The sequence below is a fragment of the Chrysemys picta genome, chromosome 6 (assembly GCF_011386835.1).
Source record: "Chrysemys picta bellii isolate R12L10 chromosome 6, ASM1138683v2, whole genome shotgun sequence".
NCBI lineage: Eukaryota > Metazoa > Chordata > Testudines > Emydidae > Chrysemys > Chrysemys picta.
Genome location: NC_088796.1, coordinates 18,394,374 through 18,409,783, shown reverse-complemented (window position 1 = coordinate 18,409,783; position 15,410 = coordinate 18,394,374). Strand labels below are relative to the sequence as shown.

General features: G+C 42.1%; 1 long non-coding RNA gene across 1 annotated transcript; it reads left to right on the top strand.

Annotated features, from left to right (window-relative positions):
- Nucleotides 1-4,291: 4,291 nt before the first annotated feature.
- On the top strand, nucleotides 4,292-7,412 carry LOC135984202 (uncharacterized). Its single transcript, XR_010602100.1, has 2 exons — nucleotides 4,292-6,055; nucleotides 6,798-7,412. It is a non-coding gene; the product is annotated as an uncharacterized LOC135984202 (long non-coding RNA).
- Nucleotides 7,413-15,410: the final 7,998 nt, after the last annotated feature.

Sequence of the window (15,410 nt, the reverse complement as noted above, 5' to 3'; positions counted from 1 at the left end):
GTTTCAGATTAAAGCATAAACTGAAGTTCAAACTTCATTCTTATTTTATTCTAGCAAGTTCACACTTCCTTCAACCTGTCCAGCATTCCAAACAAAATTATGTTTTCTCTTTAAGGCAGTGCCTACTAAGGTCTTTCCCCAAAGTGAGGCTGTCACAACTCTTTTGACATGAATTTGGTTCATTCTTCAGTACATCATCCTGGAAGGTTTGTATTGTAATGGGACAGACTGTATGTATTTGAAGGAAGAGTGGGATTAGAGGAAAGCACCATAAGTGAAGAGAGATTCTTTTATATCTCCTGAATAAGGATTAAGCAGTGAAGTTACAGAAGGTTCTGGTGACTTTGCAGTCAGGGTACTGCAGCTGAATGCAATACCTCTGTATTTAAACATTATTACAGGTCTGTCACATCTTACGCGCCTTTAACATGAGCAATTTCAACTTTACGAGGTCAGCAAAAAAAAAAAAGAGAAAAATAACCATTTTAATAGTAAAAAGAAGAACAGGAGGACTTGTGGCACCTTAGAGACTAACAAATTTATTAGAGCATAAGCTTTCGTGGACTACAGCCCACTTCTTCGGATGCATAGTATACCTGTAGTGCGGGTGATTTCGCTCGCCATTGAACTCAATGGTATTTTGGCTATATGCGGTTTTCGCTTTACGCGCTGACCGTGGAACGGAACCCCCGCGTAAGATGAGACAGACCTGTATTAGAATGGAACCAAATTGTTTGACTTTTAACAACAACCATCATCAAAAAATCCACCCACTCTTCAATGTTTAATCTTTTTCTGGTGCTTTTATTGCCTGATGATTTCAGTTCCTATTAATTTATTATTATTAATGGAAAGAATCTCTTTAATTTTTAATTATTATTTTTTCATTGGCCAAATTCTGTTTGGGATTGCAGCTGTGTACATTGAGAGTAACTGTAAATAATCTAGAATAATCTAGATTTTATCTCAGTGGAGTTATACTAGATTTACACCAGTGTAACTGAGAACAGGATTTGATCCCATATTTCCAGATCCATACCAACTACATGATTTTTATTTTTCAGATCTGCAGACCATATATTTCAAATATAAACCTGGATTATATTAGCACTGAAAGCATATGTCAGTATTTAGTAATACTGGAGTCTTCCATGTAGTTCATTCTTTTTTAGTCCACATGAGAATTTAGTGCTGAGAAGGAATGAGTATCACTGAACGATCCTCACATGTCTGCCTTTTCATTTCAATTCTGCCCCGCCACACCAATGCTCTTTTAGTCCTGGGCTATTCTTGAATTTTTTGATGTCAGACATTATAAATTTTCTCATCTTTTAAATCTATAAGGGATCCTATACATTTTCATCCTTTTCTTTCTTAGGCTGCTTTTCAATATATGGGTCTCCAAGTCTGTTTTGTTTCTTTGTAAGGCATGTATAGTGTGATATGAACAAATAAATATACTCAAAAGTGTTAAAGGCTTTCTCAGGTCAGTCATGGTAATTAGATGAGTTACATTTAGAAGGAAAATGATATAGTCTTAACTTATTATTATTTATTAATATGTATTACATAGCACCTAGAGACCTAAATGAGACCACCCCCACTGTACTAGGTGCTGTGCAGACACAAGTAAAAGACAGTCTCTTTTCTGAAAAGATTACAGTCTAACAAGACAAAGGGTGGGAGGGGAAAACAAAGGCACAGAGAAGTTAAATCACTTGCTAAGATACTCACTGTGACTCTTCACCCCATATTCTTCATAGAGTTATTGTTATGATATGAATATGGCATAACTAAGATGTATTTTATGCAAGATGGGTCATGTGTGATATCATTGGAAAGGTTATAATTTACTGAATATCATTATTCTATTTGTATGCATGTATCATTTATGTATCAGAAGTTAGGAATATGGACTATGTATCAATTACAAGAGGGTTTGCACCTGGGGAATTTCCACCAGACAAAATGCACTGGTTCATCAATACACCACTAGAGAGAACAATAGGACTTTGAAGATGCGAATCTCCCTCCTTGCTGAGAAGTTTCCTGGGATGCTGCTTTGACACTGCAGAGTCAGGCGATCATGTCACTTGGTACTGGACACCATCTTGGACTTCTAGTGTTTTTCCATTAAAAAGGGGTGGGGTCAAACTGGGATTCCTGCCATATGCAAATCCTATTTCAGGCTGGGGTGTGAGTTAATCTTGGTTCATTTTTCACTGAATCCCCACCCCGGATGACTGCTGGAAACATCTAAAAAACAAAGACAAAAGGGGTGGGGGGGGGAGTACTGAACCCAGGCTGGGAATTTTAAACTGTAAGCAAGAGCAGTTTGTGCACAAGAAATTCTGCAACCTGCCTAAAACAACAATTAGGGTGATAAATTTGTTTTTGTTTATTCTAAAACCAGTTTGTGTAATTCATAACTGTGAGGGGGGAAAAGCTGTGCAAATGTTGAGGGAGGGGGCGGATTTCATGAGCTTACGCTGTACAGATTTCTGTGCAGCGCAAGGCAATACAATTTGGGGTTTACACTCCAGAGGGGGCGTGCACTTGAGTGCTGAGCAATCCCTGAGCTGAGTCATCCCACACAGAGCTGATCTCAGCGTCTGTGTCCTTTTGCAGCTGGGTGTGGCCCTACCTGGGTGTGTGCTGCTTGAGGAGGCTTGTGAGCCTGGCACAGCAGGACAAGGTGAGGGAGCCCAGGCTGGTGGAACGGGCAGGCTCAGTGGGACCCAGTACATCAGGTGGTACCCCAGAGTGAGGGGATAGCCCATCACACCCACCACTAATACCCACACCTTCATCTCGGTGCACTAAGTCTTTATTACACATTCATCTATCTAAGGTACTTATATGGCTCCCATCACCACAGTATGTGAACATCTCACAATCTTAAATGTAATGTTATCACATTACAGATGGGGAACTGAGGCACAGGTAGACTAAGTGATTAGCCAAATGTCATACAGGAAGTCTGTCGTAGATCAGGGAATCCAAATCAGGTGTCTCAGGTCCCAAGAAAACACTCTAACCATTGGCTCATCCTTCTTCCCCCTCACTATTTGGCTAATTATGTAAATCCTCTGGGTGCCTGATAATAGATAGCTTCCCTGGTACATGTCCCCTCCCACTCTCAGGCATACTTTCAAATGGCCTATTTGCAGCCAGACAATAGGATAACTGAACTGAAAAAAAAATAATTTGCCTGAGCAGACCTACAACTCTTTATATTACTGTGTGCCTCAAGACATGGTAACCTGGTAGGAAACATTCTTACTGTAACATCATTTGTATGGGAAACTTTAGGGTAAAAAACAATTTCTAAAAATTGATGGGGTTTGACTGGCTTTACAAAAATGGCTGTGCTTGTTGCATGAAATTGGATCATTTCTTCTACTACTTAATGAGAAAGGTACAATGGAACCTTTTGAAATTATGGGATACTTGTGGAACTGTTACCCTTCCCTATTACACCCATGTAACAACTAAAGTTGATCAACTTCTGTCATGCAGAATAAAGAAGACAGTGGGCATATTTTTAGGCTTGTGAGGAGATATTTTTCAAAGCAATCCAGGGGACTTAGAAACATGTAATCCATTAAAACTAATGAGAAGGCTGCATTTAAATTCCCTAGACTATTTTGAAAATCTCAGCTGATAGCTGCACAAAAGTTTTCTACAAGAAATAGCCTTGTCAATAGCCTGAACTTTTTTTTTTATTTTTATAATTTTGAGCTGAGCTGTCAGAGTTCAGAGATCAACTGAATTAAGTCTAAAATAACTCAAAAATTTGAAAACTATCAGTGGGAGCCCAATTTTCCCAATGGTCTGTATTCCTGAAAATCTAAGAATAGCTGTGTAAGACAATTTTCTGCATCGGTAACAGGATTTTAAATAACTCTGCTAATGAACTATCTTTTGTTGCTGCAATAATGAAGCAAGTCTTTTGTGATGTGGTAAAAAAATACCACAAAAACCGTTTGGTTCAATTGCAAAGTAAAATATTTAACTTGTTGAGCTGGAGTTTGACTCTATAATTCTAATGAAAAATAGTTAAATTTGGGTATGTAAAAGGCCATTTTCTTCAGCATTGTCTTGATAAAATGAACTGACAGCTGGTAACATTTAGCTATACCTTCCAAATTAATATGCAGCTTTGACAGAAAGTTTGGTTTTGTGATTATAATGCGATCATTAACAACCCTGTCTGCTGTTAACAAAGGACTGAGATTAAAAGAATTCTGGAACAATATTCACTACAGACTGGACTTTTCTTTAGTTACAGGACAAGGATCACAGCCAAGATCTTCATTCAACTCTCCCCAGTTCCTATTAGCTTCAGCCATGTTGACCTGCACCTGCCATTTCAATGGAATACCAGAAATCATTCGGTTAAACAATGTGATCCTATGAAGAGAACAGTTGGAATAATGATTGCGACTTTGGTTCAAAGTGTATGGCAGACATTTCTGAGTGAAGGTTGTGGTGTTAGCAAAATGTAATTGGAATAGGAGAATGGAAAAGCTCTATCCACTTTAATCATTCACTATTATTCTCCACATTCAGTCTATATATGCAACCCACCTTTCAGCATCCCTATCTGTGCCTGACCCACAGCAGATCTTAGTCTGCTATGCTCTTAGCTAGAGGAATTCAACCTTTACCTCAAGCTGAAGAAGCTCTGTCTCAGGATCAATCCCTAGTGACAACATGGATAAACAATTAAGGGGTAGACAGGGAGGTATTTTCTCCTCTCCGCTTCATCACAGGCTAACCATGTGTACATATGCACACCATTGCCTTATACTAGATGATGCAAGCAACAAAAACGACTGGTGCCTAAATGTAACACGCTGACTTCATTGGGATAAAAAGGCTGAAAACCAAGATACAGCAAACTCAGATTCGTCAGAAATTCAGTCAAAATGAATCCTTGTTCAAGTTTACATAACATAAATAATGCAGATTTTTTGATTCCCCTCATGCTGCTGACTGTATTTGGACACTTGCATGTAGGAATTCTATTGAAGCCTGACAAAAATCTAATTTTTGGTTCAGTTCAATGCCTGTATTTAGCACATGAGTAATACATAGGGTTCCTCTGACTACAAAGCTGAAGAGAAACAAATTGTAGCTATATAGTATAGATAGAAAAATATAAGAGTTGAGACTGAGGCCTGGCCTACATTACAAAGATAGGTTGACGTAAGCCTCCTTGCATCAACCTAGTTGTCCATGTGTCTACACTTAGATTTGTCTCCCATTGATGTAAGATCTCCATTACACCAACATGGTAACACAACCTCCCAGAGTGGTGTTGAGCGATGGTTGATGTACTAAGGTCAATGCAATGCAAACGTGGACATTGCGCTACCTATGTCAATCCTAACAGTCCTCCAGCAGCTGTCCCACAATTCTTGACACTGACCGTACTGGTCACAATTGTGAATTTTGCAAGTTTTAGAAATGCCTTTTCCTGATTATCCAGCACACCTAACAGTTCTCCATTGCCGTGTGCAACTGCCCAGCTGACCAGGCCAGCTACACGCTTCAGATGTGTTCCAACTTGGAGTTGACAGGAGATATTGGATCTCATGGGTGTACGGGGAGAAGATGCTGTGCAAGCACATCTCTGGATTAGCCATGGGAATGTGGACATCTACAAGCAGATTGCATGGGGGATGCATGAGCAGGGGTACAACAGAAATCAGTAGCAGTGCCATATGAAAGTGATGGAACTGCAACAGGCATATCACATGGCCAGGGAGGCCAACAGTTGATACGGGCCTGAACAACAGAATTTTTACAAAGAGCTGCATGCCATACTTGGCAGAGATCCTATCTCACCCCCACAGCACTATGGATACCTCTTGAGTCACAGGCCCTAGATGTGAACAGTGAGGAGAAAGAGGAGGTGGAGGAGAATGGGGGACATATGACCAAGGGGTCCAACTATGCTGTGAGCCAGGACCTGTTTGAGACTCCACTGCAATATAGTGCGTTCCAGACATCAACCACGAATGAGCCTGATACAGAGAAAGGAACTTGGGTAAGTGTGTACATTTATTTCCCCTTATAGAGATGGCACCCCAAACTTAGCAGGACACAGCTATCGACTTTTCATTAATTTACTCATACTAGAAGAGGTGTTGGTACAACGAAGATAAGTGGAGCTGTTATCTACTTTTCATTCCCCTGTAGAGTTAGGCAGTGGAGGCATGTGGAGCAGTTTGTTTTTGTACACAGGGATGTCACTTGAATCCTCCTGAGAGATCTTAATGAAACTTTCATGGAGATACTGTGCAATCCTCTCCTGAAGGTTTCTAGGAATGGCAGCCTTATTTCTTCCACTGTGGTAGGACACCCTCCCATGGCAGTTGGCGATAATTTCAGCAGTCAGCATTGCAGTAAACAGGCTAGCAGCATATGGGCCAGGACACCACCAGCAGCTGTGCTCATTGTACCTTTGTTACCCCCAGGAGTCAGCGAGTAGCTAAAATCACCACCACCTGCATAAAATTATGCCAGTATTCAGTTCCATCACCCAGTACTCATAGTTGCATGCAACCGAGCAATTTCCTCCTCATTTCTTCCTCCCTGGTGGGCCATACTCACTATGACTGAAGCTGTGAGTGATGCTGTAGTGTGCACAAGCACTCCAAAGCAGAAGTGTCAGTAAGCCTGTCTTGTTTAAACCTTTAGGGGAGCATGAGAAGGGAGTTCTGAATCTTAACTTTTGCTTTCCATTGTGAATATACTGACAAAGGCACCTCTCTGTGTTTTATCTGTAGCTGCTGTTGTTGAGATCTTCCACACTCGTGGAACACCTGAGCCAGGTAAGGAGAGGAAAGAAGAGGACTTGGGATGACATGTTCAATGAGATCCTGCAAGCCAGTGCTGCATCAGACAGTGAACAGTGGGCCGGAAGGATGACTATTGTATACTGAATGGAGAAGGAAAGAGTGGACAGGAGAAAGGCCCAGGAGTCAGAGTGGGAGATGCACCAGGACATTATGGAGCTTCTCTGGCCTCAGACACAGATACTTCAGACTTTTGCAGACCTCCACATTCAACAATCCTGGCCTTGCCTCCCTTTGTGGTCCATGGAGAACTTAAATAAGCACCTTCCTGCTCCCCATCAACATTCCATGTGGCATCAAGGGCCACATCCCTACCCCATCACTCCACACCAGGAGACATTAAGGACAGCCACAGCTTCACATACACTGGCCTATGAGAGCCACGGTTGATGTATGTGTAGCTAAAATGGACATGAATATTCCTTCCCCTTCTTTAAGCTCTGTTCCACACATTTGTTAAGGATTTAATGTATTTGCTTTTAACTTGCACAGATTTTATTTGAAGTGTTTTTGTTACTCAGTAAAAGTCTATTGTTTGGAAAATAATTCCCCTTTGTTAGTTTTTAACATATGCTACAGAATGCCTAGCAGTAGTGAAAGCACCCACTTAGTTGTTATTGTACATTGTGACACAACTCATAGAATCAGTGACAAACACAGTGTAGTAATCATCAATGTACAGCAATCACCACAAAATGAATAGTTGCATTATCAGTGTTATATTCATAAATGTGCACCAAGCACCACACAATTCCTAGCAGGACTCCAAACTGCAGGGCCAGGTAGAGAATAGTACAACACATTACCATGGCTTATTGTTAAAGTGCTCTTTCAAAGCCTCCCGGAGCCGTATAGCTCCACATTGAGCTCTTCTGATAGCCCTTGTGTCTGGCTGTTCAAACTCAGCGGACAGATGCTCCATCTTTGCCCCTCCACCGGGGTGGCAACTTTTCCCTTTGCTTCACAGATATTATGTGGGACACAGCAGACACCTATAACCATTGGGATATTTTTCTCACTGAGATCCAATCTTGTAAGTAAACAATGCCAGCATCCCTTCAATCTACCACAAGCACATTCAAGTGTCATTGTGCACCTGCTGACCCAGTATTTGAATCTTTCCTTGGTGCTGTTGAAGTGGTCGGTGCATGGCTTCATAAGCCAGGGTAGTAAGGGATAGGCTGGTTCCTCAGGTTCAGGATTGGCACCTCAACAGCACCAATGGTAATCCACTGGTCGGGTAAGAGAGTCCCGCTTGTAGCTCTCTGAACAGTTCGGTGTTCTTAAACATGCGAGCGTCATGCACCTTCCCTAACCAGCCAACACTGATGGTGGTGAAGTGTCCCAGGTGATCCACACACTCTTGCCTAGCCATAGAAAAGTAGCCCTTTCTATTGATGTACTCTGGGGCAAGATTTTCTGGCACCAAACTAGAGATATGTGTGCTGTGTATTGCTCCACCACAGTTCAGGAACCCCATTGCTGCAAATCCATCCACTCAGTGGCAGATTAGTAATTTTGCCGCCCCTAGGCCGGGAAATAATTGCCGCCCTGGCCCCGTCCTGACTCCGCCCTTTTCCCGGCCCCATTCCAACCCCCTCCCCAAAATCCCCACCCCAACTCCGTCCCCTCCCTTCCCCTATTGGATCCCTTCCCCAAATCCCCGCCTCCGGCCCCACCTCTTCCCCCAGTGCGTGGCATTCCCCCTCCTCTCCCCTCCCTCCCTGCCCTGCGAAACAGCTGTTTTGCAGCCCAAGCGCTGGGAGGGGAGAGAAACAGGACACCGCAACGCGCTTGCAGAGGAGGTGAGCTGGAGCAGGGGGGCGGGGCGCGGAGGGGAGCTTCCGCCCCTGAAAATTTGCCGCCCTAGGCCTAGGCCTTGTCGGCCTAGGCAATAATATGGCACTGCATCCACTATGTCCTGTACATTGGTGCCCTGCAGTGGAGGGCTGGGGCAAGCTCAGCACACAGATCCAGGAATGTGGCCTTTCTTATCCAAAAGTTCTGCAGCCACTGCTTGTCATCCCAAGCCTGCATTATGATGCAATCCCAGCAGCTAATTTCTCAGGCCCAGAGACAGCACACCACCATTTGCAACTGCTCTGTGAACAATCTTGAATTCTTTCTTGCTGTGGCCACAGCACTCTGACCTCGAGGAAATCATCATGTTGCCCATGGCTTTTCTTGTGGCTCTGCAAATAGTGGAGGATTGTGTGTCCTGTGCATGCGATGCTCTTGACAATAGTGCTGTGCATGCGCCATGCTTCTGTCAGAGATGGTGGACAGCAACAAGTGCCTCACGGGTTTGTGGGATTTTCAAAATAGGCACAAACATTATGGGCTAGAGATGGCATTATGCGGTGGAGAATGTCGCATGATGGGAACTTGACCCTGCAGCACCAGTCACCCCTGCACAACTTATTTCTGCACCACCATGCATTGCCAGAACTTCCCAAAAGACTGGACAGTGGTATGTTGCATGGTGGGATACCTACGCATGGTGCACTGCATTGTGCATCAAAGCAACCACTCCTGGGGATTACGCACAGTACCGATGCAAGGAGCTAAGTATGCCCGCGCACAAACTGTGGCAGCTTTATGCCAATGTAATTGTGTCAGCAAAAGTTAGTGTAGACACTCCCAGAGGCAGAATTCAGTAGCGTTAAGGTAAGGAATGCATTTTCAATACACAAAGAGATAAAGACTTAGTTACAGTGCTGTAAAGAGATTCATACAAATTACCAAGGCCTTAAAGAAAGTGTGGTAACAAGTAATCAATGTGTGCTGTGAGGGTGAGCAAACAGCACAAAAAGCAAGCTTAAGGATATAATTGGATAAAAGATGAGTGTCTGTGATGTGTCATTAAATATAGTGAACAGTGAAACACTATGCTGGAAAAAAGATCAGAAATGCTGTCTGAAAATAGTATATTGACACGATTTAGTGTGCAGTGTTCTCCACAGAAACAAGGTGCTACCAGACACATGGAATGAAGCATCTGAGAGGCACTGAGTATAGCTACCAGCACCCATTTAAAAGCTAATACTGGAGTTTTCCCAACAATCGGGAAAGTTTGTTGAATAGCAGTGTTGCCAAATAGCAATTTGATTGTGAGTCTCACAAAAGGCTGAAATATTCAGGAATAAGTTAGTTCTCATGAGACTTTCAGCCCAGCACCTTACAGAGGTTTGGATAAGGTTCAGTTGAACATCTGAAATTGTGAGCACTGAACTTAACACCCTATTCTGGTTTGCCTTGACCAGAGAGGAAGGGATGAGATTTTACCCATCAGTACCTGGTAGAAAGCATAATCTAGTAATCAGAACATGGGGATTTGGTTTCAAGAGTTCTAGGTTTAATTCTTGGCTCTGCCATTGACTTGCCAGTGTTGTTGAGTTAATCCATCTGTAAAATGGTTGAAAGAGTACTCACCTACCATATGGTGGATTTGTGAGACCTAGTCAATCAGTGGTTGTTAGAATGCTTTGAGATCCTTGGATGAAAATTATTATAATTGGGGTTTTCATAATAGATTAGTTATAACCATGCAGAACAGTATTTGATTTAGTGGCAACTAGCCAAAGAACCTTTCAAGAACATTACTAACTTTATTCCAAGCTTTTTGGTACATGTTTCCAATGCAAACAATGCAGAAACTGGTGATGTCTGAAAGCCAATAGGTAAAAAGGTTACACATATGGAGAATCAGTTTTAGCAGAGGGTTAAGATAACGGATTAAGTGAAAATGGAATGCCTAAAATTAGGCACTTAAATCTACATTTAGGTATCTAAATAAGTGACTGAGTGCCTGCAGCTCCCAACTAATGTCAACTGTGGGGGTAGTTTTATTATATAGTTATGTATCCCCTAGGAGCTAGATTAAGATATTAATCAGTTTATTTTCCATTGTCTATGAAAGACCCAAGCTTTGGTCAATGACAATCCAGTTTAATTTGAACTGGATAGGTAGATGTTATGTCCTGTGTCTTATGGACTGAGACAATCAGTCCAAACATTTTTTTTCATCTGAGATGACATTAGCTTTCTGGCTCCAAGTTCTAATTCTTGTGTTGCATCAGTTAGGCCAAGGACATGGACCTTGCAGAGCAGTAAGAATTTAATTGTTTAAACTGAATAGGTTTTACAATATATTTACAGGGAAAAATTATTCCACAAGTTTGATTTTTGTAATGGATTAAATTCTTGGTAGTGACGGGTGAATCTCAAAAGTTTTAGAAGTTCAGTTCACTTTGGATACACATTCAAACTTTGAAATCTGGATCCACTCAAATCTAAGAACTACAGAAATATGTCAACATTAAAAATAAAATAACAGTCTTTACTAATTTTTTTGAACATCTAAAAATTCTGGTTCACTTAAAGTTTTTGGTAAAGTTTGGGCCAATTTTCCATCATTAACTTTAATCTCAAGTGTATTCGTATGGTTGTTAAAGAGGTAACTTCAGGGGTATTTCATTTGAACTCTCTTTAACTATACAGAGAAGAATTCATAGCTTTACTCTATCCTTGTGTTTAATCAATTCTTTTCAAAACAGAAACTTATTAGCAAATCCCTGGAGCAATGGTTCATGTTTGTGTTGGAAGGCAAAATAAACTTCTTGTACATTCAGTGATAATGGTTTAGTTACATGCCAGGTTTTATGAAGGCCGTAATCTCTAATGTATGTCATTCCAAACAGACTAGAATATTCATTTATTCTGAGGGTGATAAATGAGTTCTAGAAGGTGACAAAGATTTGTGTCTTGCTCTGTTGATCTAACAACTATCTGCATTCTCTAAGCTAGGAAAAAAAACGGACTCTTGCCAGCTTGATGGGGGAATAAAAATGCCATGGACTGATGAGTACCAAAATGAACTGAATTGCACTGAATCCAAAGCAGCTCAAACTTCAGGCAGGTTAGATGCAGAGCAGACACCTAAAATTTGCAGTGTGCCATTTGCTAATGTGCCACATTTGGGGCCACGTGGGACAGTGCGATTTTTTGTCACAGAAAAATGTTTATTAATGAAAAAGAGAGTTACTTCTTAGGAAACCATTTCCATATCATTTGGGATTAGTTGGCAAGGAGCATAAAGGTAAAAAGTTCCTGGGGTGGTTCTGTTTAAAATTAATTGATTTTGCTGTACCATATAGGCTAGTAAAGCATATGATACAGAATTGAAAATGTGAGATATAGTCACATATGGACAGACATTTATTAGCTATTACCAAACATTGTTCTTATATTTTTCTAGATTTGCAAATGCAACTAGATTTGAGAGACACAGATACAAAGAAGGAGATTACTATAAATAGTTTATTTTTTCCACACTCACAGTGGGAAAAAAAAGACCTTTGAGGCTGAAATATTCAAAGCCTAATCTTTGTACAAAGATGGTTTTTCCCCCCCTTTTTCAAAAGTCTGAAATCCTTTCAGCTAGTCTTGACTTTATTGGGGGGTAAAAATATACATGTTTCCCATTCCCATATGATCATTTCTTTCCATACAGTGTGAACTCAAAAACAGCTCAACATCAAAATTTGGGGGCAGACTGTGAAATCCTTCCTCACATAGACTAGTATCTTACTCCATGAACAGTCACATTGACATCAGCGAAAAGTACTCAGTAAAGGGTTCACAATCTGACCCTTGGAGGGTAAGTAATCCTCTTAAGAAAGCATACCCACAGTTTAAGTTTGGAATAATTGGTTGGAGAATAAGCTAGGGTTGCCAGGTGTCCAGTTTTTGACTGGAAGACCCAAGCAAAAAGGGACCCTGGCGGCTCTGGTCAGCACCACTGACTGGGCCATTAAAAGTATGGTCGGCGGTGCAGTGGGGCTAAGGCAGGCTCCCTTCCTGCTCTGGCTTTGTGCGGGTCCTGGAAACAGCCGCCAGGTCCCTGCGGCCCCTAGGTGTATAGGTGGCCAGAGAGGCTACGTGCACTGCCCCTGTCCTGAACGCCAGCTCCACAGCTCCCATTGGCCAGGAACTGTGGCCAATGGGAGCTGCAGGAGCGGTGCCTGTGGGCACGGGCAATGCGCACCACGCAGAGCCACCTGGCAACCCCTGTGCCTAGGAGCTGGACATGGCGGCCGCTTCCGGGAGTCGAGTGGAGCCAGGGCAGGCATAGAGAGATGGGGAATGGAGTGACTGAGGGTCGGGGCCTCAGAGAAGGGCTGGGGTGGGGGTGGGGCCTCAGGGAAGGGACAGGGCAGGGGCTGGGACAAAGATATTCGGTTTTGTGAGATTAGAAAGTTGGCAACCTTAGAATAAGCAAATGATAAATAATTGAAAAATCCCTGAGTAGAACTGAACAAATAAAGGATTTCTCAGTTCAGGGGCTCAACTGAAAAATCCAGTTTGATACTGGATATGAGTCAACAGTGTGCTCTTGTTGCCAAGAAGGCTAACGGCATTTTGGGCTGTATAAGTAGGGGCATTGCCAGCAGATCAAGGAACGTGATCATTCCCCTTTATTCGACATTGGTGAGGCCTCATCTGGAATACTGTGTCCAGTTTTGGGCCCCACACTACAAGAAGGATGTGGAAAAATTGGAAAGAGTCCAGCGAAGGGCAACAAAAATGATTAGGGGTTTGGAGCACATGACTTATGAGGAGAGGCTGAGGGAACTGGGATTGTTTAGTCTCCAGAAGAGAAGAATGAGGGGGGATTTGATAGCAGCCTTCAACTACCTGAAGGGGGGGTTCCAAAGAGGATGGAGCTCAGCTGTTCTCAGTGGTGGCAGATGACAGAACAAGGAGCAATGGTCTCAAGTTGCAGTGGGGGAGGTCCAGGTTGGATATTAGGAGGGTGGTGAAGCACTGGAATGCGTTACCTAGGGAGGTGGTAGAGTCTCCTTCCTTGGAGGTTTTTAAGGCCCGGCTTGACAAAACCCTGGCTGGGATGATTTAGTTGGGAATTGGTCCTGCTTTGAGCAGGGGGTTGGACTAGATAACCTCTTGAGGTCCCTTGCAACCCTGATATTCTATGATTCTATGATTCTAAAAACAATTTTTTCTTTGTCGAATTGAAATACTTGAAAAAAATAAGCTTTGTATCGACCAAAACATTTCAGATCAACTCAAAACTATTTTAAGGGTTGTTGTTTTTCCATTTAGAGTCAGAGTCAACTTGAAACAAATTTGTTTGTTTTTCATTTTGTTTTGATTTGGAAAAAAAATTCATTGACTTGATATTAATTGTTTTTGTTTTAATTTTTTATTTAGGTTCAGCCATTTCCAGGTGTCTTTTGTTTTATTTTGTTTTTTGTATTTTTTTTTAATTGACCGAATTTGAAAACAAAATGCCCCTTTGAAATGAAAAGTTCAAAGGAAACATTTTTGAAAAAATGTTTTTATTTTTTTCAGCCAAAACTATTCATCAAATTCAACCCTAAATTGCAAATAGTTTCAGAGCCCCCCACTCCCCCAGTGCATTTTTTGGAAAAATTACTATTTGTTGACATTTTTTGCCCGGTCTTATGCGTGGTTAGTAGGATCTGCTAAGGGTTTAGCCTGTCTCCTTTGTGACATCCCAAAACGGTCTGACCAGAGACCCAAAAGATAAAGAGGCTTCTGCTGGGACTGGTACATGGGTGAGTATAAATGTCTCGTTGAAATGCACATAGCAAAACCTTCCAAAAGAAGCATACATCCTGCTTATGAAAAATTGATTTTAAATGTGTGCATGACTAAATGGAGTAATTGCATCAGTGTTATTGCTGTAGCCCTCATCCTTTTATATCTTCTGTGTGATTTGTCACCATCAGTTGTATAACATCTAAAATAAGCCCTTTGAGGCAGGGATAAGAAGGCGTACTTCTGTCTTGTGTGAAGCACCAAGCCTATTTCTGGATGCTATAAAATAATAAAAATGGTAGCAGAGGGGCTCTTTGCTGCTCTCTCCAAACTCTAGTTATAGATATAGATCTTTCCATTACCATGTTAACAGGTGTGCTGGGTATTGCTTAAGCCTTGCATAAGGGCTACATATGGGGAGGTCTGCCTGTTGAGAAGCCTCATACGGGTGTGTCTGCAGCCTCTAAAAGGGTTTCACAGCAGCACTGTATAGCCCAGTATGGAGGGCAACATTTCGGTATGCCAGGTAGGGGCATCGGGTCCTGGCTTTTAAGGCCCAAATACCATTGTGGAAGGGCTGCCTTTGCTATTCTAATCTATAGGCTGGGACAACAGCTGTCTGGAAATTGCACAGCAGCCCCACACCCTGGATTTCACCTCTACAACCAACCTACACTCCACCTACATACAGCTGGATTACTCTGGTCCTATGCATGTGGGGTGAATCTTCTCTCTATGATACTCCTGCCTGTGGCTGATCTGGGAACATTTGAGGATGGGTTTGTTCCACAGTATGAATAGAGAAGCTGCACAAGTTATGGTAGACTCTGTTTGCCCTGGGGAGTTGGTGAGATGGAGAATTCTGAAGAGACTTGATCCAGTCTCCCATCTTTATGTGTATATATATGTTCACCTTGCAGAGCTGGAAATCAGAGGGGTTTCTACAGGGTTGGAGGAAAGCGG